At 28.0% G+C, this 24,622-nt stretch overlaps 1 protein-coding gene across 2 annotated transcripts in view; it reads left to right on the top strand.

The window, feature by feature from the left end:
* LOC133660465 (platelet endothelial aggregation receptor 1-like) overlaps nucleotides 1-24,622 on the top strand; it is a 618,594-nt gene that overhangs the window by 207,922 nt on the left and 386,050 nt on the right. The window lies entirely within an intron of this gene.

The following is a 24,622-nucleotide window of genomic DNA, read 5'->3' as shown; positions in this document are numbered from 1 at the left end:
TTTCTAAGTACAAAATCGAGAGAGGCTAAAAATCACCTCTTTTTCCTTTTCTCGATCAGACACTTAGAAAAAAAACGGAAAAAAAAAAAAAAAAAAAAATTTGGATTTTTTCTAAGTACAAAATCGAGAGTGGCTAAAAATCACCTCTTTTTCCTTCTCTCGATCAGACACTTAGAAAAAAAAATGAAAAAAAAAAAAAAAAAATTGGATTTTTTCTAAGTACAAAATCGAGAGAGGCTAAAAATCACCTCTTTTTCCTTCTCTCGATCAGACACTTAGAAAAAAAACGGAAAAAAAAAAAAAAAAAAAATTGGATTTTTTCTAAGTACAAAATCGAGAGTGGCTAAAAATCACCTCTTTTTCTCTCTCGATCAGACACTTAGAAAAAAAAATGAAAAAAAAAAAAAAAAATTGGATTTTTTCTAAGTACAAAATCGAGAGAGGCTAAAAATCACCTCTTTTTCCTTCTCTCGATCAGACACTTAGAAAAAAAACGGAAAAAAAAAAAAAAAAATTTGGATTTTTTCTAAGTACAAAATCGAGAGAGGCTAAAAATCACCTCTTTTTCCTTTTCTCGATCAGACACTTAGAAAAAAAACGGAAAAAAAAAAAAAAAAAATTGGATTTTTTCTAAGTACAAAATCGAGAGAGGCTAAAAATCACCTCTTTTTCCTTTTCTCGATCAGACACTTAGAAAAAAAAATGAAAAAAAAAAAAAAAAAATTGGATTTTTTCTAAGTACAAAATCGAGAGAGGCTAAAAATCACCTCTTTTTCCTTCTCTCGATCAGACACTTAGAAAAAAAACGGAAAAAAAAAAAAAAAAAATTTGGATTTTTTCTAAATACAAAATCGAGAGTGGCTAAAAATCACCTCTTTTTCCTTCTCTCGATCAGACACTTAGAAAAAAAACGGGAAAAAAAAAAAAAAAATGTGGATTTTTTCTAAGTACAAAATCGAGAGAGGCTAAAAATCACCTCTTTTTCCTTCTCTCGATCAGACACTTAGAAAAAAAACGGAAAAAAAAAAAAAAAAATTTGGATTTTTTCTAAGTACAAAATCGAGAGTGGCTAAAAATCACCTCTTTTTCCTTCTCTCAATCAGACACTTAGAAAAAAATCGGAAAAAAAAAAAAAAAAAATTTGGATTTTTTCTAAGTACAAAATCGAGAGTGGCTAAAAATCACCTCTTTTTCCTTCTCTCGATCAGACACTTAGAAAAAAAACGGAAAAAAAAAAAAAAAAAATTGGATTTTTTCTAAGTACAAAATCGAGAGAGGCTAAAAATCACCTCTTTTTCCTTTTCTCGATCAGACACTTAGAAAAAAAAATGAAAAAAAAAAAAAAAAAATTGGATTTTTTCTAAGTACAAAATCGAGAGAGGCTAAAAATCACCTCTTTTTCCTTCTCTCGATCAGACACTTAGAAAAAAAACGGAAAAAAAAAAAAAAAATTTGGATTTTTGTAAGTACAAAATCGAGAGTGGCTAAAAATCACCTCTTTTTCCTTCTCTCGATCAGACACTTAGAAAAAAAACGGAAAAAAAAAAAAAAAAAATTTGGATTTTTTCTAAGTACAAAATCGAGAGAGGCTAAAAATCACCTCTTTTTCCTTTTCTCGATCAGACACTTAGAAAAAAAAATGAAAAAAAAAAAAAAAAAATTGGATTTTTTCTAAGTACAAAATCGAGAGAGGCTAAAAATCACCTCTTTTTCCTTCTCTCGATCAGACACTTAGAAAAAAAACGGAAAAAAAAAAAAAAAAAATTTGGATTTTTTCTAAGTACAAAATCGAGAGTGGCTAAAAATCACCTCTTTTTCCTTCTCTCGATCAGACACTTAGAAAAAAAACGGAAAAAAAAAAATTAAAAATTTGGATTTTTTCTAAGTACAAAATCGAGAGTGGCTAAAAATCACCTCTTTTTCCTTCTCTCGATCAGACACTTAGAAAAAAAAATGAAAAAAAAAAAAAAAAATTGGATTTTTTCTAAGTACAAAATCGAGAGAGGCTAAAAATCACCTCTTTTTCCTTCTCTCGATCAGACACTTAGAAAAAAAATGGAAAAAAAAAAAAAAAATTTGGATTTTTTTCTAAGTACAAAATCGAGAGTGGCTAAAAATCACCTCTTTTTCCTTCTCTCGATCAGACACTTAGAAAAAAACGGAAAAAAAAAAAAAAAAAATTTGGATTTTTTCTAAGTACAAAATCGAGAGAGGCTAAAAATCACCTCTTTTTCCTTTTCTCGATCAGACACTTAGAAAAAAAACGGGAAAAAAAAAATAAAAATTTGGATTTTTTCTAAGTACAAAATCGAGAGAGGCTAAAAATCACCTCTTTTTCCTTCTCTCGATCAGACACTTAGAAAAAAAACGGAAAAAAAAAAAAAAAAAATTTGGATTTTTTCTAAGTACAAAATCGAGAGTGGCTAAAAATCACCTCTTTTTCCTTCTCTCGATCAGACACTTAGAAAAAAAAATGAAAAAAAAAAAAAAAAAATTGGATTTTTTCTAAGTACAAAATCGAGAGAGGCTAAAAATCACCTCTTTTTCCTTCTCTCGATCAGACACTTAGAAAAAAAACGGAAAAAAAAAAAAAAAAAAATTGGATTTTTTCTAAGTACAAAATCGAGAGTGGCTAAAAATCACCTCTTTTTCCTTCTCTCGATCAGACACTTAGAAAAAAAAATGAAAAAAAAAAAAAAAAATTGGATTTTTTCTAAGTACAAAATCGAGAGAGGCTAAAAATCACCTCTTTTTCCTTCTCTCGATCAGACACTTAGAAAAAAAACGGAAAAAAAAAAAAAAAAAAATTTGGATTTTTTCTAAGTACAAAATCGAGAGAGGCTAAAAATCACCTCTTTTTCCTTTTCTCGATCAGACACTTAGAAAAAAAACGGAAAAAAAAAAAAAAAAAATTGGATTTTTTCTAAGTACAAAATCGAGAGAGGCTAAAAATCACCTCTTTTTCCTTTTCTCGATCAGACACTTAGAAAAAAAAATGAAAAAAAAAAAAAAAAAATTGGATTTTTTCTAAGTACAAAATCGAGAGAGGCTAAAAATCACCTCTTTTTCCTTCTCTCGATCAGACACTTAGAAAAAAAACGGAAAAAAAAAAAAAAAAAATTTGGATTTTTTCTAAATACAAAATCGAGAGTGGCTAAAAATCACCTCTTTTTCCTTCTCTCGATCAGACACTTAGAAAAAAAACGGGAAAAAAAAAAAAAAAATGTGGATTTTTTCTAAGTACAAAATCGAGAGAGGCTAAAAATCACCTCTTTTTCCTTCTCTCGATCAGACACTTAGAAAAAAAACGGAAAAAAAAAAAAAAAAAATTTGGATTTTTTCTAAGTACAAAATCGAGAGTGGCTAAAAATCACCTCTTTTTCCTTCTCTCAATCAGACACTTAGAAAAAAATCGGAAAAAAAAAAAAAAAAATTTGGATTTTTTCTAAGTACAAAATCGAGAGTGGCTAAAAATCACCTCTTTTTCCTTCTCTCGATCAGACACTTAGAAAAAAAACGGAAAAAAAAAAAAAAAAAATTGGATTTTTTCTAAGTACAAAATCGAGAGAGGCTAAAAATCACCTCTTTTTCCTTTTCTCGATCAGACACTTAGAAAAAAAAATGAAAAAAAAAAAAAAAAAATTGGATTTTTTCTAAGTACAAAATCGAGAGAGGCTAAAAATCACCTCTTTTTCCTTCTCTCGATCAGACACTTAGAAAAAAAACGGAAAAAAAAAAAAAAAATTTGGATTTTTTTGTAAGTACAAAATCGAGAGTGGCTAAAAATCACCTCTTTTTCCTTCTCTCGATCAGACACTTAGAAAAAAAACGGAAAAAAAAAAAAAAAAAATTTGGATTTTTTCTAAGTACAAAATCGAGAGAGGCTAAAAATCACCTCTTTTTCCTTTTCTCGATCAGACACTTAGAAAAAAAAATGAAAAAAAAAAAAAAAAAATTGGATTTTTTCTAAGTACAAAATCGAGAGAGGCTAAAAATCACCTCTTTTTCCTTCTCTCGATCAGACACTTAGAAAAAAAACGGAAAAAAAAAAAAAAAAAATTTGGATTTTTTCTAAGTACAAAATCGAGAGTGGCTAAAAATCACCTCTTTTTCCTTCTCTCGATCAGACACTTAGAAAAAAAACGGAAAAAAAAAAATTAAAAATTTGGATTTTTTCTAAGTACAAAATCGAGAGTGGCTAAAAATCACCTCTTTTTCCTTCTCTCGATCAGACACTTAGAAAAAAAAATGAAAAAAAAAAAAAAAAATTGGATTTTTTCTAAGTACAAAATCGAGAGAGGCTAAAAATCACCTCTTTTTCCTTCTCTCGATCAGACACTTAGAAAAAAAATGGAAAAAAAAAAAAAAAAATTTGGATTTTTTTCTAAGTACAAAATCGAGAGTGGCTAAAAATCACCTCTTTTTCCTTCTCTCGATCAGACACTTAGAAAAAAACGGAAAAAAAAAAAAAAAAAATTTGGATTTTTTCTAAGTACAAAATCGAGAGAGGCTAAAAATCACCTCTTTTTCCTTTTCTCGATCAGACACTTAGAAAAAAAACGGGAAAAAAAAAATAAAAATTTGGATTTTTTCTAAGTACAAAATCGAGAGAGGCTAAAAATCACCTCTTTTTCCTTCTCTCGATCAGACACTTAGAAAAAAAACGGAAGAAAAAAAAAAAAAAATTTGGATTTTTTCTAAGTACAAAATCGAGAGTGGCTAAAAATCACCTCTTTTTCCTTCTCTCGATCAGACACTTAGAAAAAAAACGGAAAAAAAAAAAAAAAAAATTTGGATTTTTTCTAAGTACAAAATCGAGAGAGGCTAAAAATCACCTCTTTTTCCTTTTCTCGATCAGACACTAAGAAAAAAAACGGAAAAAAAAAAAAAAAAAATTTGGATTTTTTCTAAGTACAAAATCGAGAGAGGCTAAAAATCACCTCTTTTTCCTTCTCTCGATCAGACACTTAGAAAAAAAACGGAAAAAAAAAAAAAAAAAAATTGGATTTTTTCTAAGTACAAAATCGAGAGTGGCTAAAAATCACCTCTTTTTCCTTCTTTCGATCAGACACTTAGAAAAAAAACGGAAAAAAAAAAAAAAAAAATTGGATTTTTTCTAAGTACAAAATCGAGCGAGGCTAAAAATCACCTCTTTTTCCTTTTCTCGATCAGACACTTAGAAAAAAAACGGAAAAAAAAAAAAAAAAATTTGGATTTTTTCTAAGTACAAAATCGAGAGAGGCTAAAAATCACCTCTTTTTCCTTCTCTCGATCAGACACTTAGAAAAAAAACGGAAAAAAAAAAATAAAAAATTTGGATTTTTTCTAAGTACAAAATCGAGAGTGGCTAAAAATCACCTCTTTTTCCTTCTCTCGATCAGACACTTAGAAAAAAAACGGAAAAAAAAAAAAAAAAAATTTGGATTTTTTCTAAGTACAAAATCGAGAGAGGCTAAAAATCACCTCTTTTTCCTTTTCTCGATCAGACACTTAGAAAAAAAAATGAAAAAAAAAAATAAAAAATTGGATTTTTTCTAAGTACAAAATCGAGAGAGGCTAAAAATCACCTCTTTTTCCTTCTCTCGATCAGACACTTAGAAAAAAAACGGAAAAAAAAAAAAAAAAATTTGGATTTTTTCTAAGTACAAAATCGAGAGAGGCTAAAAATCACCTCTTTTTCCTTTTCTCGATCAGACACTTAGAAAAAAAAATGAAAAAAATAAATAAAAAATTGGATTTTTTCTAAGTACAAAATCGAGAGAGGCTAAAATCACCTCTTTTTCCTTCTCTCGATCAGACACTTAGAAAAAAAACGGAAAAAAAAAAAAAAAAATTTGGATTTTTTCTAAGTACAAAATCGAGAAAGGCTAAAAATCACCTCTTTTTCCTTTTCTCGATCAGACACTTAGAAAAAAAACGGAAAAAAAAAAAAAAAAAATTGGATTTTTTCTAAGTACAAAATCGAGAGAGGCTAAAAATCACCTCTTTTTCCTTTTCTCGATCAGACACTTAGAAAAAAAAATGAAAAAAAAAAAAAAACAATTGGATTTTTTCTAAGTACAAAATCGAGAGAGGCTAAAAATCACCTCTTTTTCCTTCTCTCGATCAGACACTTAGAAAAAAAACGGAAAAAAAAAAAAAAAAATTTGGATTTTTTCTAAGTACAAAATCGAGAGTGGCTAAAAATCACCTCTTTTTCCTTCTCTCGATCAGACACTTAGAAAAAAAACGGAAAAAAAAAAAAAAAAATTTGGATTTTTTCTAAGTACAAAATCGAGAGAGGCTAAAAATCACCTCTTTTTCCTTTCTCGATCAGACACTTAGAAAAAAAAACGGAAAAAAAAAAAAAAAAAAATTGGATTTTTTCTAAGTACAAAATCGAGAGTGGCTAAAAATCACCTCTTTTTCCTTCTCTCGATCAGACACTTAGAAAAAAAACGGAAAAAAAAAAAAAAAAATTGGATTTTTTCTTAGTACAAAATCGAGAGTGGCTAAAATCACCTCTTTTTCCTTCTCTCGATCAGACACTTAGAAAAAAAAATGAAAAAAAAAAAAAAAAAATTGGATTTTTTCTAAGTACAAAATCGAGAGAGGCTAAAAATCACCTCTTTTTCCTTCTCTCGATCAGACACTTAGAAAAAAAACGGAAAAAAAAAAAAAAAAAATTTGGATTTTTTTCTAAGTACAAAATCGAGAGTGGCTAAAAATCACCTCTTTTTCCTTCTCTCGATCAGACACTTAGAAAAAAAACGGAAAAAAAAAAAAAAAAAATTTGGTTTTTTTCTAAGTACAAAATCGAGAGAGGCTAAAAATCACCTCTTTTTCCTTCTCTCGATCAGACACTTAGAAAAAAAACGGAAAAAAAAAAAAAAAAATTGGATTTTTTCTAAGTACAAAATCGAGAGAGGCTAAAAATCACCTCTTTTTCCTTTTCTCGATCAGACACTTAGAAAAAAAAATGAAAAAAAAAAAAAAAAATTGGATTTTTTCTAAGTACAAAATCGAGAGAGGCTAAAAATCACCTCTTTTTCCTTCTCTCGATCAGACACTTAGAAAAAAAACGGAAAAAAAAAAAAAAAAAATTGGATTTTTTCTAAGTACAAAATCGAGAGTGGCTAAAAATCACCTCTTTTTCCTTCTCTCGATCAGACACTTAGAAAAAAAACGGAAAAAAAAAAAAAAAAAAATTGGATTTTTTCTAAGTACAAAATCGAGAGAGGCTAAAAATCACCTCTTTTTCCTTTTCTCGATCAGACACTTAGAAAAAAAACGGAAAAAAAAAAAAAAAAAATTGGATTTTTTCTAAGTACAAAATCGAGAGAGGCTAAAAATCACCTCTTTTTCCTTTTCTCGATCAGACACTTAGAAAAAAAAATGGAAAAAAAAAAATAATAATTGGATTTTTTCTAAGTACAAAATCGAGAGAGGCTAAAAATCACCTCTTTTTCCTTCTCTCGATCAGACACTTAGAAAAAAAACGGAAAAAAAAAAAAAAAAAATTTGGATTTTTTCTAAGTACAAAATCGAGAGTGGCTAAAAATCACCTCTTTTTCCTTCTCTCGATCAGACACTTAGAAAAAAAACGGAAAAAAAAAAAAAAAAAATGTGGATTTTTTCTAAGTACAAAATCGAGAGAGGCTAAAAATCACCTCTTTTTCCTTTTCTCGATCAGACACTTAGAAAAAAAACGGGAAAAAAAAAAAAAAAAAATTTGGATTTTTTCTAAGTACAAAATCGAGAGTGGCTAAAAATCACCTCTTTTTCCTTCTCTCGATCAGACACTTAGAAAAAAAACGGAAAAAAAAAAAAAAAAATTTGGATTTTTTCTAAGTACAAAATCGAGAGTGGCTAAAAATCACCTCTTTTTCCTTCTCTCGATCAGACACTTAGAAAAAAAAATGAAAAAAAAAAAAAAAAAATTGGATTTTTTCTAAGTACAAAATCGAGAGAGGCTAAAAATCACCTCTTTTTCCTTCTCTCGATCAGACACTTAGAAAAAAAACGGAAAAAAAAAAAAAAAATTTGGATTTTTTTGTAAGTACAAAATCGAGAGTGGCTAAAAATCACCTCTTTTTCCTTCTCTCGATCAGACACTTAGAAAAAAAACGGAAAAAAAAAAAAAAAAATTTGGATTTTTTCTAAGTACAAAATCGAGAGAGGCTAAAAATCACCTCTTTTTCTTTTTCTCGATCAGACACTTAGAAAAAAAAATGAAAAAAAAAAAAAAAAATTGGATTTTTTCTAAGTACAAAATCGAGAGAGGCTAAAAATCACCTCTTTTTCCTCCTCTCGATCAGACACTTAGAAAAAAAACGGAAAAAAAAAAAAAAATTTGGATTTTTTCTAAGTACAAAATCGAGAGAGGCTAAAAATCACCTCTTTTTCCTTTTCTCGATCAGACACTTAGAAAAAAAAATGAAAAAAAAAAATAAAAAATTGGATTTTTTCTAAGTACAAATCGAGAGAGGCTAAAAATCACCTCTTTTTCCTTCTCTCGATCAGACACTTAGAAAAAAAAATGAAAAAAAAAAAAAAAAAATTGGATTTTTTCTAAGTACAAAATCGAGAGAGGCTAAAAATCACCTCTTTTTCCTTTTCTTCTCTCGATCAGACACTTAGAAAAAAAACGGAAAAAAAAAAAAAAAAATTTGGATTTTTTTCTAAGTACAAAATCGAGAGTGGCTAAAAATCACCTCTTTTTCCTTCTCTCGATCAGACACTTAGAAAAAAACGGAAAAAAAAAAAAAAAAAATTTGGATTTTTTCTAAGTACAAAATCGAGAGAGGCTAAAAATCACCTCTTTTTCCTTTTCTCGATCAGACACTTAGAAAAAAAACGGGAAAAAAAAAAAAAAAATTTGGATTTTTTCTAAGTACAAAATCGAGAGAGGCTAAAAATCACCTCTTTTTCCTTCTCTCGATCAGACACTTAGAAAAAAAACGGAAAAAAAAAAAAAAAAAATTTGGATTTTTTCTAAGTACAAAATCGAGAGTGGCTAAAAATCACCTCTTTTTCCTTCTCTCGATCAGACACTTAGAAAAAAAACGGAAAAAAAAAAAAAAAAAATTTGGATTTTTTCTAAGTACAAAATCGAGAGAGGCTAAAAATCACCTCTTTTTCCTTTTCTCGATCAGACACTAAGAAAAAAAACGGAAAAAAAAAAAAAAAAAATTTGGATTTTTTCTAAGTACAAAATCGAGAGAGGCTAAAAATCACCTCTTTTTCCTTTTCTCGATCAGACACTTAGAAAAAAAACGGAAAAAAAAAAAAAAAAAAATTGGATTTTTTCTAAGTACAAAATCGAGAGTGGCTAAAAATCACCTCTTTTTCCTTCTTTCGATCAGACACTTAGAAAAAAAACGGAAAAAAAAAAAAAAAAATTTGGATTTTTTCTAAGTACAAAATCGAGCGAGGCTAAAAATCACCTCTTTTTCCTTTTCTCGATCAGACACTTAGAAAAAAAACGGAAAAAAAAAAAAAAAAATTTGGATTTTTTCTAAGTACAAAATCGAGAGAGGCTAAAAATCACCTCTTTTTCCTTCTCTCGATCAGACACTTAGAAAAAAAACGGAAAAAAAAAAATAAAAAATTTGGATTTTTTCTAAGTACAAAATCGAGAGTGGCTAAAAATCACCTCTTTTTCCTTCTCTCGATCAGACACTTAGAAAAAAAACGGAAAAAAAAAAAAAAAAAATTTGGATTTTTTCTAAGTACAAAATCGAGAGAGGCTAAAAATCACCTCTTTTTCCTTTTCTCGATCAGACACTTAGAAAAAAAAATGAAAAAAAAAAATAAAAAATTGGATTTTTTCTAAGTACAAAATCGAGAGAGGCTAAAAATCACCTCTTTTTCCTTCTCTCGATCAGACACTTAGAAAAAAAACGGAAAAAAAAAAAAAAAAAATTTGGATTTTTTCTAAGTACAAAATCGAGAGAGGCTAAAAATCACCTCTTTTTCCTTTTCTCGATCAGACACTTAGAAAAAAAACGGAAAAAAAAAAAAAAAAAATTGGATTTTTTCTAAGTACAAAATCGAGAGAGGCTAAAAATCACCTCTTTTTCCTTCTCTCGATCAGACACTTAGAAAAAAAAATGAAAAAAAAAAAAAAAAAATTGGATTTTTTCTAAGTACAAAATCGAGAGAGGCTAAAAATCACCTCTTTTTCCTTCTCTCGATCAGACACTTAGAAAAAAAACGGAAAAAAAAAAAAAAAAATTTGGATTTTTTTCTAAGTACAAAATCGAGAGTGGCTAAAAATCACCTCTTTTTCCTTCTCTCGATCAGACACTTAGAAAAAAAACGGAAAAAAAAAAAAAAAAAATTGGATTTTTTCTAAGTACAAAATCGAGAGAGGCTAAAAATCACCTCTTTTTCCTTCTCTCGATCAGACACTTAGAAAAAAAACGGAAAAAAAAAAAAAAAATTTGGATTTTTTTCTAAGTACAAAATCGAGAGTGGCTAAAAATCACCTCTTTTTCCTTCTCTCGATCAGACACTTAGAAAAAAAACGGAAAAAAAAAAAAAAAAAATTTGGATTTTTTCTAAGTACAAAATCGAGAGAGGCTAAAAATCACCTCTTTTTCCTTTTCTCGATCAGACACTTAGAAAAAAAACGGAAAAAAAAAAAAAAATTTGGATTTTTTCTAAGTACAAAATCGAGAGAGGCTAAAAATCACCTCTTTTTCCTTCTCTCGATCAGACACTTAGAAAAAAAACGGAAAAAAAAAAAAAAAAAATTTGGATTTTTTCTAAGTACAAAATCGAGAGTGGCTAAAAATCACCTCTTTTTCCTTCTCTCGATCAGACACTTAGAAAAAAAACGGAAAAAAAAAAAAAAAAAATTTGGATTTTTTCTAAGTACAAAATCGAGAGAGGCTAAAAATCACCTCTTTTTCCTTTTCTCGATCAGACACTAAGAAAAAAAACGGAAAAAAAAAAAAAAAAAATTTGGATTTTTTCTAAGTACAAAATCGAGAGAGGCTAAAAATCACCTCTTTTTCCTTTTCTCGATCAGACACTTAGAAAAAAAACGGGAAAAAAAAAAAAAAAAAATTGGATTTTTTCTAAGTACAAAATCGAGAGTGGCTAAAAATCACCTCTTTTTCCTTCTTTCGATCAGACACTTAGAAAAAAAACGGAAAAAAAAAAAAAAAAATTTGGATTTTTTCTAAGTACAAAATCGAGCGAAGCTAAAAATCACCTCTTTTTCCTTTTCTCGATCAGACACTTAGAAAAAAAACGGAAAAAAAAAAAAAAAAATTTGGATTTTTTCTAAGTACAAAATCGAGAGAGGCTAAAAATCACCTCTTTTTCCTTCTCTCGATCAGACACTTAGAAAAAAAACGGAAAAAAAAAAATAAAAAATTTGGATTTTTTCTAAGTACAAAATCGAGAGTGGCTAAAAATCACCTCTTTTTCCTTCTCTCGATCAGACACTTAGAAAAAAAACGGAAAAAAAAAAAAAAAAATTTGGATTTTTTCTAAGTACAAAATCGAGAGAGGCTAAAAATCACCTCTTTTTCCTTTTCTCGATCAGACACTTAGAAAAAAAAATGAAAAAAAAAAATAAAAAATTGGATTTTTTCTAAGTACAAAATCGAGAGAGGCTAAAAATCACCTCTTTTTCCTTCTCTCGATCAGACACTTAGAAAAAAAACGGAAAAAAAAAAAAAAAAAATTTGGATTTTTTCTAAGTACAAAATCGAGAGAGGCTAAAAATCACCTCTTTTTCCTTTTCTCGATCAGACACTTAGAAAAAAAACGGAAAAAAAAAAAAAAAAAATTGGATTTTTTCTAAGTACAAAATCGAGAGAGGCTAAAAATCACCTCTTTTTCCTTCTCTCGATCAGACACTTAGAAAAAAAAATGAAAAAAAAAAAAAAAAAATTGGATTTTTTCTAAGTACAAAATCGAGAGAGGCTAAAAATCACCTCTTTTTCCTTCTCTCGATCAGACACTTAGAAAAAAAACGGAAAAAAAAAAAAAAAAAATTTGGATTTTTTCTAAGTACAAAATCGAGAGAGGCTAAAAATCACCTCTTTTTCCTTTTCTCGATCAGACACTAAGAAAAAAAACGGAAAAAAAAAAAAAAAAATTTGGATTTTTTCTAAGTACAAAATCGAGAGAGGCTAAAAATCACCTCTTTTTCCTTTTCTCGATCAGACACTTAGAAAAAAAACGGAAAAAAAAAAAAAAAAAATTGGATTTTTTCTAAGTACAAAATCGAGAGTGGCTAAAAATCACCTCTTTTTCCTTCTTCGATCAGACACTTAGAAAAAAAACGGAAAAAAAAAAAAAAAAATTTGGATTTTTTCTAAGTACAAAATCGAGCGAAGCTAAAATCACCTCTTTTTCCTTTTCTCGATCAGACACTTAGAAAAAAAACGGAAAAAAAAAAAAAAAAATTTGGATTTTTTCTAAGTACAAAATCGAGAGAGGCTAAAAATCACCTCTTTTTCCTTCTCTCGATCAGACACTTAGAAAAAAAACGGAAAAAAAAAAAATAAAAAATTTGGATTTTTTCTAAGTACAAATCGAGAGTGGCTAAAAATCACCTCTTTTTCCTTCTCTCGATCAGACACTTAGAAAAAAAACGGAAAAAAAAAAAAAAAAATTTGGATTTTTTCTAAGTACAAAATCGAGAGAGGCTAAAAATCACCTCTTTTTCCTTTTCTCGATCAGACACTTAGAAAAAAAAATGAAAAAAAAAAATAAAAAATTGGATTTTTTCTAAGTACAAAATCGAGAGAGGCTAAAAATCACCTCTTTTTCCTTCTCTCGATCAGACACTTAGAAAAAAAACGGAAAAAAAAAAAAAAAAATTTGGATTTTTTCTAAGTACAAAATCGAGAGAGGCTAAAAATCACCTCTTTTTCCTTTTCTCGATCAGACACTTAGAAAAAAAACGGAAAAAAAAAAAAAAAAAATTGGATTTTTTCTAAGTACAAAATCGAGAGAGGCTAAAAATCACCTCTTTTTCCTTCTCTCGATCAGACACTTAGAAAAAAAAATGAAAAAAAAAAAAAAAAAATTGGATTTTTTCTAAGTACAAAATCGAGAGAGGCTAAAAATCACCTCTTTTTCCTTCTCTCGATCAGACACTTAGAAAAAAAACGGAAAAAAAAAAAAAAAAAATTTGGATTTTTTTCTAAGTACAAAATCGAGAGTGGCTAAAAATCACCTCTTTTTCCTTCTCTCGATCAGACACTTAGAAAAAAAACGGAAAAAAAAAAAAAAAAAAATTGGATTTTTTCTAAGTACAAAATCGAGAGAGGCTAAAAATCACCTCTTTTTCCTTTTCTCGATCAGACACTTAGAAAAAAAAATGAAAAAAAAAAAAAAAAAATTGGATTTTTTCTAAGTACAAAATCGAGAGAGGCTAAAAATCACCTCTTTTTCCTTCTCTCGATCAGACACTTAGAAAAAAAACGGAAAAAAAAAAAAAAAAAATTTGGATTTTTTCTAAGTACAAAATCGAGAGTGGCTAAAAATCACCTCTTTTTCCTTCTCTCGATCAGACACTTAGAAAAAAAACGGAAAAAAAAAAAAAAAAAATTTGGATTTTTTCTATGTACAAAATCGAGAGAGGCTAAAAATCACCTCTTTTTCCTTTTCTCGATCAGACACTTAGAAAAAAAACGGAAAAAAAAAAAAAAAAAAATTGGATTTTTTCTAAGTACAAAATCGAGAGAGGCTAAAAATCACCTCTTTTTCCTTTTCTCGATCAGACACTTAGAAAAAAAACGGAAAAAAAAAAAAAAAAAATTGGATTTTTTCTAAGTACAAAATCGAGAGAGGCTAAAAATCACCTCTTTTTCCTTTTCTCGATCAGACACTTAGAAAAAAAAATGAAAAAAAAAAATAAAAAATTGGATTTTTTCTAAGTACAAAATCGAGAGAGGCTAAAAATCACCTCTTTTTCCTTCTCTCGATCAGACACTTAGAAAAAAAACGGAAAAAAAAAAAAAAAAAATTTGGATTTTTTCTAAGTACAAAATCGAGAGTGGCTAAAAATCACCTCTTTTTCCTTCTCTCGATCAGACACTTAGAAAAAAAACGGAAAAAAAAAAAAAAAAAATTTGGATTTTTTCTAAGTACAAAATCGAGAGAGGCTAAAAATCACCTCTTTTTCCTTTTCTCGATCAGACACTTAGAAAAAAAACGGAAAAAAAAAAAAAAAAAAATTGGATTTTTTCTAAGTACAAAATCGAGAGTGGCTAAAAATCACCTCTTTTTCCTTCTCTCGATCAGACACTTAGAAAAAAAACGGAAAAAAAAAAAAAAAAATTTGGATTTTTTCTAAGTACAAAATCGAGAGTGGCTAAAAATCACCTCTTTTTCCTTCTCTCGATCAGACACTTAGAAAAAAAAAGGAAAAAAAATTAAAAAAAATTGGATTTTTTCTAAGTACAAAATCGAGAGAGGCTAAAAAACACCTCTTTTTCCTTCTCTCGATCAGACACTTAGAAAAAAAACGGAAAAAAAAAAAAAAAAATTTGGATTTTTTTCTAAGTACAAAATCGAGAGTGGCTAAAAATCACCTCTTTTTCCTTCTCTCGATCAGACACTTAGAAAAAAAACGGAAAAAAAAAAAAAAAAATTGGATTTTTTCTAAGTACAAAATCGAGAGAGGCTAAAAATCACCTCTTTTTCCTTCTCTCGATCAGACACTTAGAAAAAAAACGGAAAAAAAAAAAAAAAAAAATTGGATTTTTTCTAAGTACAAAATCGAGAGAGGCTAAAAATCACCTCTTTTTCCTTTTCTCGATCAGACACTTAGAAAAAAAAATGAAAAAAAAAAAAAAAAAATTGGATTTTTTCTAAGTACAAAATCGAGAGAGGCTAAAAATCACCTCTTTTTCCTTCTCTCGATCAGACACTTAGAAAAAAAACGGAAAAAAAAAAAAAAAAAATTTGGATTTTTTCTAAGTACAAAATCGAGAGTGGCTAAAAATCACCTCTTTTTCCTTCTCTCGATCAGACACTTAGAAAAAAAACGGAAAAAAAAAAAAAAATTTGGATTTTTTCTAAGTACAAAATCGAGAGAGGCTAAAAATCACCTCTTTTTCCTTTTCTCGATCAGACACTTAGAAAAAAAACGGAAAAAAAAAAAAAAAAAATTTGGATTTTTTCTAAGTACAAAATCGAGAGTGGCTAAAAATCACCTCTTTTTCCTTCTCTCGATCAGACACTTAGAAAAAAAAATGAAAAAAAAAAAAAAAAAATTGGATTTTTTCTAAGTACAAAATCGAGAGAGGCTAAAAATCACCTCTTTTTCCTTCTCTCGATCAGACACTTAGAAAAAAAACGGAAAAAAAAAAAAAAAAAATTTGGATTTTTTCTAAGTACAAAATCGAGAGAGGCTAAAAATCACCTCTTTTTCCTTTTCTCGATCAGACACTTAGAAAAAAAACGGAAAAAAAAAAAAAAAAAAATTGGATTTTTTCTAAGTACAAAATCGAGAGAGGCTAAAAATCACCTCTTTTTCCTTTTCTCGATCAGACACTTAGAAAAAAAAATGGAAAAAAAATAATAATAATTGGTCTTTTTCTAAGTACAAAATCGAGAGAGGCTAAAAATCACCTCTTTTTCCTTCTCTCGATCAGACACTTAGAAAAAAAACGGAAAAAAAAAAAAAAAACATTTGGATTTTTTCTAAGTACAAAATCGAGAGTGGCTAAAAATCACCTCTTTTTCCTTCTCTCGATCAGACACTTAGAAAAAAAACGGAAAAAAAAAAAAAAAAATGTGGATTTTTTCTAAGTACAAAATCGAGAGAGGCTAAAAATCACCTCTTTTTCCTTTTCTCGATCAGACACTTAGAAAAAAAACGGAAAAAAAAAAAAACAAAAATTTGGATTTTTTCTAAGTACAAAATCGAGAGTGGCTAAAAATCACCTCTTTTTCCTTCTCTCGATCAGACACTTAGAAAAAAAACGGAAAAAAAAAAAAAAAAATTTGGATTTTTTCTAAGTACAAAATCGAGAGTGGCTAAAAATCACCTCTTTTTCCTTCTCTCGATCAGACACTTAGAAAAAAAAAAGAAAAAAAAAAAAAAAAAATTGGATTTTTTCTAAGTACAAAATCGAGAGAGGCTAAAAATCACCTCTTTTTCCTTCTCTCGATCAGACACTTAGAAAAAAAACGGAAAAAAAAAAAAAAAAATTGGATTTTTTTGTAAGTACAAAATCGAGAGTGGCTAAAAATCACCTCTTTTTCCTTCTCTCGATCAGACACTTAGAAAAAAAACGGAAAAAAAAAAAAAAAAAATTTGGATTTTTTCTAAGTACAAAATCGAGAGAGGCTAAAAATCACCTCTTTTTCCTTTTCTCGATCAGACACTTAGGAAAAAAAATGAAAAAAAAAAAAAAAAAATTGGATTTTTTCTAAGTACAAAATCGAGAGAGGCTAAAAATCACCTCTTTTTCCTTATCTCGATCAGACACTTAGAAAAAAAACGGAAAAAAAAAAAAAAAAATTTGGATTTTTTCTAAGTACAAAATCGAGAGTGGCTAAAAATCACCTCTTTTTCCTTCTCTCGATCAGACACTTAGAAAAAAAAATGGAAAAAAAAAAAAAATAATTGGATTTTTTCTAAGTACAAAATCGAGAGAGGCTAAAAATCACCTCTTTTTCCTTCTCTCGATCAGACACTTAGAAAAAAAACGGAAAAAAAAAAAAAAAAAATTTGGATTTTTTCTAAGTACAAAATCGAGAGTGGCTAAAAATCACCTCTTTTTCCTTCTCTCGATCAGACACTTAGAAAAAAAACGGAAAAAAAAAAAAAAAAATGTGGATTTTTTCTAAGTACAAAATCGAGAGAGGCTAAAAATCACCTCTTTTTCCTTTTCTCGATCAGACACTTAGAAAAAAAACGGAAAAAAAAATAAAAAAAAAATGGATTTTTTCTAAGTACAAAATCGAGAGTGGCTAAAAATCACCTCTTTTTCCTTCTCTCGATCAGACACTTAGAAAAAAAACGGAAAAAAAAAAAAAAAAAAATTGGGATTTTTTCTAAGTACAAAATCGAGAGTGGCTAAAAATCACCTCTTTTTCCTTCTCTCAATCAGACACTTAGAAAAAAAACGGAAAAAAAAAAAAAAAAAAATTGGATTTTTTTTAAGTACAAAATCGAGAGAGGCTAAAAATCACCTCTTTTTCCTTTTCTCGATCAGACACTTAGAAAAAAAACGGAAAAAAAAAAAAAAAAAAATTGGATTTTTTCTAAGTACAAAATCGAGAGTGGCTAAAAATCACCTCTTTTTCCTTCTCTCGATCAGACACTTAGAAAAAAAACGGAAAAAAAAAAAAAAAAATTTGGATTTTTTCTAAGTACAAAATCGAGAGTGGCTAAAAATCACCTCTTTTTCCTTCTCTCGATCAGACACTTAGAAAAAAAAATGAAAAAAAAAAAAAAAAATTGGATTTTTTCTAAGTACAAAATCGAGAGAGGCTAAAAATCACCTCTTTTTCCTTCTCTCGATCAGACACTTAGAAAAAAAACGGAAAAAAAAAAAAAAAAAATTTGGATTTTTTTGTTTAGTACAAAATCGAGAGTGGCTAAAAATCACCTCTTTTTCCTTCTCTCGATCAGACACTTAGAAAAAAAACGGAAAAAAAAAAAAAAAAAATTTGGATTTTTTCTAAGTACAAAATCGAGAGAGGCTAAAAATCACCTCGTTTTCCTTCTCTCGATCAGACACTTAGAAAAAAAAACGAAAAAAAAAAAAAAAAAATTGGATTTTTTCTAAGTACAAAATCGAGAGAGGCTAAAAATCACCTCTTTTTCCTTTTCTCGATCAGACACTTAAAAAAAAAAATGAAAAAAAAAAAAAAAAAATTGGATTTTTTCTAAGTACAAAATCGAGAGAGGCTAAAAATCACCTCTTTTTCCTTCTCTCGATCAGACACTTAGAAAAAAAACGGAAAAAAAAAAAAAAAAATTTGGATTTTTTCTAAGTACAAAATCGAGAGTGGCTAAAAATCACCTCTTTTTCCTTCTCTCGATCAGACACTTAGAAAAAAAACGGAAAAAAAAAAAAAAAAATTTGGATTTTTTCTAAGTACAAAATCGAGAGAGGCTAAAAATCACCTCTTTTTCCTTTTCTCGATCAGACACTTAGAAAAAAAACGGAAAAAAAAAAAAAAAAAATTTGGATTTTTTCTAAGTACAAAATCGAGAGTGGCTAAAAATCACCTCTTTTTCCTTCTCTCGATCAGACACTTAGAAAAAAAAATGAAAAAAAAAAAAAAAAAAATGGATTTTTTCTAAGTACAAAATCGAGAGGGGCTAAAAATCACCTCTTTTTCCTTCTCTCGATCAGACACTTAGAAAAAAAACGGAAAAAAAAAAAAAAAATTTGGATTTTTTCTAAGTACAAAATCGAGAGAGGCTAAAAATCACCTCTTTTTCCTTTTCTCGATCAGACACTTAGAAAAAAAACGGAAAAAAAAAAAAAAAAAATTGGATTTTTTCTAAGTACAAAATCGAGAGAGGCTAAAAATCACCTCTTTTTCCTTTTCTCGATCAGACACTTAGAAAAAAAAATGGAAAAAAAAAAAAAAAAATTGGATTTTTTCTAAGTACAAAATCGAGAGAGGCTAAAAATCACCTCTTTTTCCTTCTCTCGATCAGACACTTAGAAAAAAAACAGAAAAAAAAAAAAAAAAAATTTGGATTTTTTCTAAGTACAAAATCGAGAGTGGCTAAAAATCACCTCTTTTTCCTTCTCTCGATCAGACACTTAGAAAAAAAACGGAAAAAAAAAAAAAAAATGTGGATTTTTTCTAAGTACAAAATCGAGAGAGGCTAAAAATCACCTCTTTTTCCTTTTCTCGATCAGACACTTAGAAAAAAAACGGAAAAAAAAAAAAAAAAAAATTGGATTTTTTCTAAGTACAAAATCGAGAGTGGCTAAAAATCACCTCTTTTTCCTTCTCTCGATCAGACACTTAGAAAAAAAACGGAAAAAAAAAAAAAAAAAAATTGGATTTTTTCTAAGTACAAAATCGAGAGAGGCTAAAAATCACCTCTTTTTCCTTTTCTCGATCAGACACTTAGAAAAAAAAATGAAAAAAAAAAAAAAAAAATTGGATTTTTTCTAAGTACAAAATCGAGAGAGGCTAAAAATCACCTCTTTTTCCTTCTCTCGATCAGACACTTAGAAAAAAAACGGAAAAAAAAAAAAAAAAAAATTGGATTTTTTCTAAGTACAAAATCGAGAGTGGCTAAAAATCACCTCTTTTTCCTTCTCTCAATCAGACACTTAGAAAAAAAACGGAAAAAAAAAAAAAAAAAAATTGGATTTTTTCTAAGTACAAAATCGAGAGTGGCTAAAAATCACCTCTTTTTCCTTCTCTCGATCAGACACTTAGAAAAAAAACGGAAAAAAAAAAAAAAAAATTTTGATTTTTTCTAAGTACAAAATCGAGAGTGGCTAAAAATCACCTCTTTTTCCTTCTCTCGATCAGACACTTAGAAAAAAAAATGAAAAAAAAAAAAAAAAAATTGGATTTTTTCTAAGTACAAAATCGAGAGAGGCTAAAAATCACCTCTTTTTCCTTCTCTCGATCAGACACTTAGAAAAAAAACGGAAAAAAAAAAAAAAAAAATTTGGATTTTTTTGTTTAGTACAAAATCGAGAGTGGCTAAAAATCACCTCTTTTTCCTTCTCTCGATCAGACACTTAGAAAAAAAACGGAAAAAAAAAAAAAAAAAATTTGGATTTTTTCTAAGTACAAAATCGAGAGAGGCTAAAAATCACCTCTTTTTCCTTCTCTCGATCAGACACTTAGAAAAAAAACGGAAAAAAAAAAAAAAAAAAATTGGATTTTTTCTAAGTACAAAATCGAGAGAGGCTAAAAATCACCTCTTTTTCCTTTTCTCGATCAGACACTTAGAAAAAAAAATGAAAAAAAAAAAAAAAAAATTGGATTTTTTCTAAGTACAAAATCGAGAGAGGCTAAAAATCACCTCTTTTTCCTTCTCTCGATCAGACACTTAGAAAAAAAACGGAAAAAAAAAAAAAAAAAATTTGGATTTTTTCTAAGTACAAAATCAAGAGTGGCTAAAAATCACCTCTTTTTCCTTCTCTCGATCAGACACTTAGAAAAAAAACGGAAAAAAAAAAAAAAAAATTTGGATTTTTTCTAAGTACAAAATCGAGAGAGGCTAAAAATCACCTCTTTTTCCTTTTCTCGATCAGACACTTAGAAAAAAAACGGAAAAAAAAAAAAAAAAAATTTGGATTTTTTCTAAGTACAAAATCGAGAGTGGCTAAAAATCACCTCTTTTTCCTTCTCTCGATCAGACACTTAGAAAAAAAAATGAAAAAAAAAAAAAAAAAAATGGATTTTTTCTAAGTACAAAATCGAGAGAGGCTAAAAATCACCTCTTTTTCCTTCTCTCGATCAGACACTTAGAAAAAAAACGGAAAAAAAAAAAAAAAAATTTGGATTTTTTCTAAGTACAAAATCGAGAGAGGCTAAAAATCACCTCTTTTTCCTTTTCTCGATCAGACACTTAGAAAAAAAACGGAAAAAAATAAAAAAAAAATTGGATTTTTTCTAAGTACAAAATCGAGAGAGGCTAAAAATCACCTCTTTTTCCTTTTCTCGATCAGACACTTAGAAAAAAAAATGGAAAAAAAAAAAAAATAATTGGATTCTTTCTAAGTACAAAATCGAGAGAGGCTAAAAATCACCTCTTTTTCCTTCTCTCGATCAGACACTTAGAAAAAAAACGGAAAAAAAAAAAAAAAAAATTTGGATTTTTTCTAAGTACAAAATCGAGAGTGGCTAAAAATCACCTCTTTTTCCTTCTCTCGATCAGACACTTAGAAAAAAAACGGAAAAAAAAAAAAAAAAATGTGGATTTTTTCTAAGTACAAAATCGAGAGAGGCTAAAAATCACCTCTTTTTCCTTTTCTCGATCAGACACTTAGAAAAAAAACGGAAAAAAAAAAAAAAAAAAAATGGATTTTTTCTAAGTACAAAATCGAGAGTGGCTAAAAATCACCTCTTTTTCCTTCTCTCGATCAGACACTTAGAAAAAAAACGGAAAAAAAAAAAAAAAAAAATTGGATTTTTTCTAAGTACAAAATCGAGAGAGGCTAAAAATCACCTCTTTTTCCTTCTCTCGATCAGACACTTAGAAAAAAAACGGAAAAAAAAAAAAAAAAAAATTGGGATTTTTTCTAAGTACAAAATCGAGAGTGGCTAAAAATCACCTCTTTTTCCTTCTCTCAATCAGACACTTAGAAAAAAAACGGAAAAAAAAAAAAAAAAAATTGGATTTTTTTTAAGTACAAAATCGAGAGAGGCTAAAAATCACCTCTTTTTCCTTTTCTCGATCAGACACTTAGAAAAAAAACGGAAAAAAAAAAAAAAAAAAATTGGATTTTTTCTAAGTACAAAATCGAGAGTGGCTAAAAATCACCTCTTTTTCCTTCTCTCGATCAGACACTTAGAAAAAAAACGGAAAAAAAAAAAAAAAAATTTGGATTTTTTCTAAGTACAAAATCGAGAGTGGCTAAAAATCACCTCTTTTTCCTTCTCTCGATCAGACACTTAGAAAAAAAAATGAAAAAAAAAAAAAAAAATTGGATTTTTTCTAAGTACAAAATCGAGAGAGGCTAAAAATCACCTCTTTTTCCTTCTCTCGATCAGACACTTAGAAAAAAAACGGAAAAAAAAAAAAAAAAAATTTGGATTTTTTTGTTTAGTACAAAATCGAGAGTGGCTAAAAATCACCTCTTTTTCCTTCTCTCGATCAGACACTTAGAAAAAAAACGGAAAAAAAAAAAAAAAAAATTTGGATTTTTTCTAAGTACAAAATCGAGAGAGGCTAAAAATCACCTCGTTTTCCTTCTCTCGATCAGACACTTAGAAAAAAAAACGAAAAAAAAAAAAAAAAAAATTGGATTTTTTCTAAGTACAAAATCGAGAGAGGCTAAAAATCACCTCTTTTTCCTTTTCTCGATCAGACACTTAAAAAAAAAATGAAAAAAAAAAAAAAAAAATTGGATTTTTTCTAAGTACAAAATCGAGAGAGGCTAAAAATCACCTCTTTTTCCTTCTCTCGATCAGACACTTAGAAAAAAAACGGAAAAAAAAAAAAAAAAATTTGGATTTTTTCTAAGTACAAAATCGAGAGTGGCTAAAAATCACCTCTTTTTCCTTCTCTCGATCAGACACTTAGAAAAAAAACGGAAAAAAAAAAAAAAAAATTTGGATTTTTTCTAAGTACAAAATCGAGAGAGGCTAAAAATCACCTCTTTTTCCTTTTCTCGATCAGACACTTAGAAAAAAAACGGAAAAAAAAAAAAAAAAAATTTGGATTTTTTCTAAGTACAAAATCGAGAGTGGCTAAAAATCACCTCTTTTTCCTTCTCTCGATCAGACACTTAGAAAAAAAAATGAAAAAAAAAAAAAAAAAAATGGATTTTTTCTAAGTACAAAATCGAGAGGGGCTAAAAATCACCTCTTTTTCCTTCTCTCGATCAGACACTTAGAAAAAAAACGGAAAAAAAAAAAAAAAATTTGGATTTTTTCTAAGTACAAAATCGAGAGAGGCTAAAAATCACCTCTTTTTCCTTTTCTCGATCAGACACTTAGAAAAAAAACGGAAAAAAAAAAAAAAAAAATTGGATTTTTTCTAAGTACAAAATCGAGAGAGGCTAAAAATCACCTCTTTTTCCTTTTCTCGATCAGACACTTAGAAAAAAAAATGGAAAAAAAAAAAAAAAAATTGGATTTTTTCTAAGTACAAAATCGAGAGAGGCTAAAAATCACCTCTTTTTCCTTCTCTCGATCAGACACTTAGAAAAAAAACAGAAAAAAAAAAAAAAAAAATTTGGATTTTTTCTAAGTACAAAATCGAGAGTGGCTAAAAATCACCTCTTTTTCCTTCTCTCGATCAGACACTTAGAAAAAAAACGGAAAAAAAAAAAAAAAATGTGGATTTTTTCTAAGTACAAAATCGAGAGAGGCTAAAAATCACCTCTTTTTCCTTTTCTCGATCAGACACTTAGAAAAAAAACGGAAAAAAAAAAAAAAAAAAATTGGATTTTTTCTAAGTACAAAATCGAGAGTGGCTAAAAATCACCTCTTTTTCCTTCTCTCGATCAGACACTTAGAAAAAAAACGGAAAAAAAAAAAAAAAAAATTGGATTTTTTCTAAGTACAAAATCGAGAGAGGCTAAAAATCACCTCTTTTTCCTTTTCTCGATCAGACACTTAGAAAAAAAAATGAAAAAAAAAAAAAAAAAATTGGATTTTTTCTAAGTACAAAATCGAGAGAGGCTAAAAATCACCTCTTTTTCCTTCTCTCGATCAGACACTTAGAAAAAAAACGGAAAAAAAAAAAAAAAAAAATTGGATTTTTTCTAAGTACAAAATCGAGAGTGGCTAAAAATCACCTCTTTTTCCTTCTCTCAATCAGACACTTAGAAAAAAAACGGAAAAAAAAAAAAAAAAAAATTGGATTTTTTCTAAGTACAAAATCGAGAGTGGCTAAAAATCACCTCTTTTTCCTTCTCTCGATCAGACACTTAGAAAAAAAACGGAAAAAAAAAAAAAAAAATTTTGATTTTTTCTAAGTACAAAATCGAGAGTGGCTAAAAATCACCTCTTTTTCCTTCTCTCGATCAGACACTTAGAAAAAAAAATGAAAAAAAAAAAAAAAAAATTGGATTTTTTCTAAGTACAAAATCGAGAGAGGCTAAAAATCACCTCTTTTTCCTTCTCTCGATCAGACACTTAGAAAAAAAACGGAAAAAAAAAAAAAAAAAATTTGGATTTTTTTGTTTAGTACAAAATCGAGAGTGGCTAAAAATCACCTCTTTTTCCTTCTCTCGATCAGACACTTAGAAAAAAAACGGAAAAAAAAAAAAAAAAAATTTGGATTTTTTCTAAGTACAAAATCGAGAGAGGCTAAAAATCACCTCTTTTTCCTTCTCTCGATCAGACACTTAGAAAAAAAACGGAAAAAAAAAAAAAAAAAAATTGGATTTTTTCTAAGTACAAAATCGAGAGAGGCTAAAAATCACCTCTTTTTCCTTTTCTCGATCAGACACTTAGAAAAAAAAATGAAAAAAAAAAAAAAAAAATTGGATTTTTTCTAAGTACAAAATCGAGAGAGGCTAAAAATCACCTCTTTTTCCTTCTCTCGATCAGACACTTAGAAAAAAAACGGAAAAAAAAAAAAAAAAAATTTGGATTTTTTCTAAGTACAAAATCAAGAGTGGCTAAAAATCACCTCTTTTTCCTTCTCTCGATCAGACACTTAGAAAAAAAACGGAAAAAAAAAAAAAAAAATTTGGATTTTTTCTAAGTACAAAATCGAGAGAGGCTAAAAATCACCTCTTTTTCCTTTTCTCGATCAGACACTTAGAAAAAAAACGGAAAAAAAAAAAAAAAAAATTTGGATTTTTTCTAAGTACAAAATCGAGAGTGGCTAAAAATCACCTCTTTTTCCTTCTCTCGATCAGACACTTAGAAAAAAAAATGAAAAAAAAAAAAAAAAAAATGGATTTTTTCTAAGTACAAAATCGAGAGAGGCTAAAAATCACCTCTTTTTCCTTCTCTCGATCAGACACTTAGAAAAAAAACGGAAAAAAAAAAA

The sequence above is a fragment of the Entelurus aequoreus genome, linkage group LG11 (genome assembly GCF_033978785.1).
Source record: "Entelurus aequoreus isolate RoL-2023_Sb linkage group LG11, RoL_Eaeq_v1.1, whole genome shotgun sequence".
Classification (NCBI taxonomy): domain Eukaryota; kingdom Metazoa; phylum Chordata; class Actinopteri; order Syngnathiformes; family Syngnathidae; genus Entelurus; species Entelurus aequoreus.
This window is presented reverse-complemented; position numbering and strand designations above follow the sequence as displayed.